This window comes from Haliotis rufescens, unplaced genomic scaffold, assembly GCF_023055435.1.
Source record: "Haliotis rufescens isolate VD_foot unplaced genomic scaffold, xgHalRufe1.0.p SCAF_5, whole genome shotgun sequence".
NCBI lineage: Eukaryota > Metazoa > Mollusca > Gastropoda > Lepetellida > Haliotidae > Haliotis > Haliotis rufescens.
The window spans coordinates 53,202,835-53,208,834 of record NW_025964223.1 but is presented as its reverse complement, the minus strand read 5'-3'; positions in this window follow the sequence as shown (position 1 = coordinate 53,208,834).

The following is a 6,000-nucleotide window of genomic DNA, read 5'->3' as shown; positions in this document are numbered from 1 at the left end:
CTATTGTTTATGATTTTACTTTAAATTGAAATAAAGACTTATTTGACAGGGTTTATTAAATTGTATTTTTTAAATTGCACTTCGCCTTTTTCCGTACTCCAAATCCTAAGTGTTTATGTCATACGTACATTATTCTATATTCCACTCATCAATGACAGGTGTTCTAAGATAATATGAAAATTTCAATAGTTCACCGCGATTTCGTTGTGTTTTGTGTCTCCACAACAGTAAACATAACCCCTACTGGTCAGTATAGGATTATGCAGGATTAACTGAGATTTAAATTACGATAATCCTATTGTGGAAATAAGGCCTGTGGTATTAACTAGCAAAGTCGCTCTGGATTATCTCAAAGGTCACACAATAAACCAATGTCACTTTGAGTAAGTTAGGTTTAAACGCCGCTTTTAACATTATTCCAGTTATATCACGGCGTGTCAGCTTAATGTGGGAGGAAAGCCCGAAGTTATGCAGGTCTCAGACGTTAACCACTTCGGTGAAACCCATGAGCACGGGTATAGTGCTGACAAATCTAGTAGCATAATTGGGGCGAACCGGGATTCGAACCCACAATAATAGGTTTCTAGCGTGCCCAAGAGACGCAACTCTGCACAGCGAATCGCGGCGCCTTAGACGACTGGGCCACCCGTGCCCCCATAAACCAATATCAAATACAGCAGTGTTTAGTGCTTTTGTGTTAGAAACATTAAAATAGGTTCAATGAAAGCTGAATGGCATCCTTAACATTTTCTTGCGGACCCCTAAACTCAAGACGGGGAATCATGGGAGTAAAAGGCCCTTCAGGGCTTCCTTGATAATTACTGATCTACCAGTCAGTGTAATGAGAGGAACAGCTGGAGCACAGGACTGTAAACATCCCCAACCCACCCTGACTGTGAGTGTGGTCTAGTTCGGTTTAAAATGTATGTTAGTTGATCTCGTTGCAACAATTAAGGAGGAATATACCAAATAATGAAGGAATTAGACGTTTACCATTTTGGTGAAAACACGAGCAATGGCATGACGTGAGTGAGTTGGGTTTTACGCCGCTTTTAGCGGTATTCCAGTATATCACGGCGTGTCAGTTTAATGTGAGAGGAAAGCCCGAAATGATGCAGGTCTCAGACGTTGGTGAAACCCACCAGCACGGGTATGGTGCTGACAAATCTAGAAACATCATCGGGGCGAGACGGGATTCGAACACACGATAATAGGTTTCTGGCATACCCGAGTTACGCAACTCTGAACGCCAGATTGGGGCGACCTTGTACCGTAGGGTAAGATCTTTATGGGAACGGGTTCGGAATTCGAAACCATGGCAGCGGATCCTTGCAGCTAAGGGGACGGGACTCTGCAAAACGAGTTTCACTGTGTAGGATCACATCCCACCTGTCCGAGGTGTATCGAAAAAGCGATTTTACCACTTGGGCTAACCCAGCGCCTTTAAATAGCTGAGTGAGTGAATCGTGGTTTGTTGCTATCTTGTAACATGTCAACCACGAACGCCGAGACCCGGATGTAGAGGAAGGCGGTTGGTGAAACATTTCAAGATAACAGTTGTTTGATATATACCCACATCTCTGGGTCTGCTTCCATGAAATATATCTCAAAACAGGCAATTGGCCAAACTACTGTAGATTATCATTACAGTCTAGCAAGGGGAAGTGATTGTTATTTAATTCAATTTAACTTTAACGAATCACGCGTTCTTATAGGGAGAGAGAGAGTATAGGGAGAGAATCACGCGTTCTTATATGTGTCCCACCAACAGCCGTGCTTAGTGTGATAATATATCATAATATTATATTTTCAATTGTAATCTGTCTGTATGCGGACACTGACTCACCAATGCACTTCAGTGTGACGTCCCGTTGTGTAATTCACACCTAGGTCGGTATATGGGCTGTTGACACACACCTTCCTCAAGGGCATGGTTTATTTGTTTATTTACATTGTTGTTTTGAATTACCCGAGTGAGATCATGTATTAATTTATTTATCAGAACTTCACTTTTCATGTTTTCGGGCCATGAATCTGCACAGCCTACAGAAAGTGAAACGTTTGTTTGGAATGATAACTTATCAAAAGCACTTTGTGTGTGATAGTGTTTAGTAACAGTAAACATCATATCAACAGAATAACGTCTTTTATTACATAAGTAAACACAAGTAGAGTTGGTTGTACACATATTACACATCCACCACATTTTCCCAACTTAATAAACAAACTCAAATATCTGTAGGCATTCAAAATGCACGCGACTTAACTGGAATAGTATATTAATATAATTCTTGATAATTTCATATAGTCATTATTATAATACATCTACTGAGTAGCTCAAGTAGAAAACAACCACGGACTACTATTGTTTTATGCCGCTTTATGCTGCTATATTACATCAAAGGATCACCGGTTTGTGTGTTTGTTTGTTTGTTTGTTTGTTTGTTTGTTTAACGCCGCACTCAGCAATATTCCTGCTATACGACAGCAGTTTGTAAGTAATAGAGTCTGGACCAGACAGTCCAGTGATTGACATCATGAGTATCGATCCACGCAATTGGGATGCGATTACATGCATCAACCAAGTCAGCGAGCCGGCCCACCCGATGTCGTTAGTCGCCTTCTGCGACAAGCGTAGTCGCCTTTTACGGCAAGCATGGGTTGCTGAAGACCTATTCTACCCCGGATCTTCACGGGTCGGGGTTTACCAGGAATGAGGTCAGCGTGTTTACATATAGTGAGAGACTTGAACCTGGTTGAAGGCGCGACAAGCGAACACTTTCTCCCATCTCCCTGGAAGAGCTCAATAAAAGAATGTGCCAGGCTGGATGTTTCCTATTGCCCTATAACAGCAGGAGATTATTCACCAATACAGAAAACACTTTTGCACAAAGGGAGTGTAGTGCTACTAATGCAGTCCTACACATACTCCGACATGGACTCACCATGGTACTAAGATCTCTTTGTGCATGTGGACCCAGACATAAAGCTATTAACATCACACTAATAACATTGGTATTAAATGATACGAAAACAGTTTTTAAAGAACAATTACATACAAATGTATTTCAATAGTTCTACGTGTATACTATCATTTGCGATAATCACACAACTCATTGGCTGTCAGGGATATATCAATGGAGATGAAACCGTCTCCATGGATACACAAGGGATGTCCGACTCGGAGTCAGGATGCGTGGGTGTCCATGTGAAACTGCGACATGGTATCTCAGTGAGCCAGTACAAGAAATAAATATATGAATGCACAGGGCCATATGAGGGAAATATTCTTTAAGGCGATGTAAATGCAAATATTACCTCCAGAATAAATGTTCCTTTTCAGTAAAACAACTCAGAAGTTGATTGAAAGGTACGCTGAGGCTTAATTGACGAAAGAGGTGGGTTGAGGTGAAACGGAGTTTAACATTGCGTTCATGTGTGTATGTGTGTGTGTGTGCGTGTGCGTGTGTGCGTGTGTGTGCTTGTGCGTGTGTGCGGCATGTGCGTGTGCGTGTGCGTGCGTGCGTGTGTGTGTGTGTGTGTGTGTGTGTGTGTGTGTGTGTGTGTGTGTGTGTGTGTCTGTATGTGTCTGTGTGAATTGTTTCCAAACTAATTTTTTTCTTGTTTTACAAATGTCTTTACTCAGTGTGCCGCCACGCTTGGATCTGGATGGTATTTTACAGCGTTAAGGATCACTATGTTACTCTATCATGACGAAAGTAAACCTCCGACCAAACGGAAGCATGCACTTGAAAATTAAATTTGACCAAAATATAAACGTTACTAGGTTGAAAACAGTCTCCAAATCACTGAAAAATGAAGGTCCAAAACATACCAACATCACCATCGAATAGCTATCTGTTGTTTGCTTCATCTTAAGCCTCCGTCAATCATATTGGTGTGTACTTTTTTCGCACGGCAGTGAAGTGCAGTCAGTCCACAAGAACGCAGTTTATAATTGCCACCTTGGAGAAACAGGAGGACAGATATGGTATTGATAGGATCATACTCGGGCCGTGATGGGATTCAAGCCCATCGACGGATCATGGCACGGTTAAGGGAAGCAACTCACAGCCGGTCGAGATGCCGTAGGTCATACGTACAATCAGTGATAGGATTAGATCGTGGACGGGTCTAATTCAACGTTTGCGGTTATTTTGTCTCAATAAACAATCCTTGGACCAATCATTTCAGATGTAGGGGTGTCAGGTTATGGGACATTTTGTCTGAAATAAAGAACTGGTTGTGGAACATTCCTCAAGGGTAAATAAATCGGCGGATCATCCTGTTCACGTGGATCAGTGAAAATAAATATCAAGAACACAGAACATAGTAGATGAAGAGTCTATTCATAACTACTGTCTGTATTTGCTGTGTAATGCTGCACAATATTACAGCCATGTGAGTGAATGAGTGAGTGAGTGAGTGAGTTGGGTTTAACGCCGCTTTTAACAGTATTCCAGTTATATCACGGCATGTCAGCTTAATGTGGGAGGAAAGCCCGAAGTGATGCAGGTCTCAGATGTTTACCACTTCGGTGAAACCCACGGGCACAGCAACTCTGCACAGGGAATCGCGGCGCCTTAAACAACTGGGCCACCCGTGCCCCCCCCCCCCCCCCCCCCCCCCCCCGGAGGCCTGTAAGTAATCAAGTCTGACCAGACAATCTAGTGATTGAAGTATCGCTCCACACCGTCGGGATACCAAGTCACCAAGCCTGGCCACACGATCTCGTCAGTCTCCCCTTATGACCAACTCAGGTTGTTGGGGGCCTCACATCTACAGACAGTCCCACATCATAAACAATAATGATTTAAGGACTTCAAATACAAATTCATGTCAGTTCACGCCAAATAGCTATTTTCTAATCCCATCTTAATGGTAGGACTACTGGTTCTGGTGAATGAACAAATATGATATAAGAAATGTCCTCACATGTGAGAGGCGATCGGGTAGCCTAGTGGTTAAAGCGTTCGCTCGTCAAGCCGAAGACTCGGGTTCGATTCCCCACAAGGGTACAACGTGTGAAGCCCATTTCTGGTGACCCTTGCCGTTATATCGCACAAAGCAGCGTAATACCTCACTCACTTACTCATTCCGCGGATTACGTTGGAACCGTGCACCATTGGCACTCTTGCTCAGAGTGAGTGAGTCAGTTACGTTTAACGCCGCTTTTGATATTATTCCAGTAATATCACGGCGTGTCAGCTTCATGTGGAAGGAAAGCCCGAAGTGATGAGGGTCTCAGACGTTTACAACTTCGGTGAAGCCCACGGGCACGGGTATGGTACTGACAAACCTAGAAACATAATCGGGGCAAACCGGGATTCGAACCCACAATCAAAGGTTTCTGGCGTGCCCAAAAGACGCAACTCTGCACAGCGAATCGCGGCGACCTAGAGAACTGGGCCACCCGTGTCCCCTCTTTCTCAGAAGTTGTTTGATCAAGGTTACTAGCACCGACTTTTTTGGCAGATATGTTTTTTTATGAATAAGGAAAGGGTTTGCGCTTTTATTTAAATATATAGGACAAAACAACAGTATGTTTTTTCAGGGAATCCTCACCAGAACCTCTATATGTCGTTTCAGGCGATGTATTTGTAAGGTAAGGTATCGTCAGAATTGTCTTATATTGTCACGAGTATCTAATATCGTCAAAATCGTCACAATCGTTTAATATCGTCGTAATCGTCCAATATCGTCACAGTCGTCTGGTATCGTCACAATCGTCTAATAACCTCACGACTATCTAATATCATCAAAATCGTCTGGAATCGTCTAATGTCGTCACGACTGTCTAATATCGCCTAATATCGTCTAATATAGTCGCGACTGTCTAATATCGTCAAACTCGTCTGGTCTCGTCTCAATCGTCGGAATCGTCCAATATCGTCTAATATCGCCGGAATCGTCTATTATCATTACAATCGTCTAATATCGTCACAATCGTCTAATATAGTCACAATCGTCTAATATCGTCTAATATACTCATTTAATAAG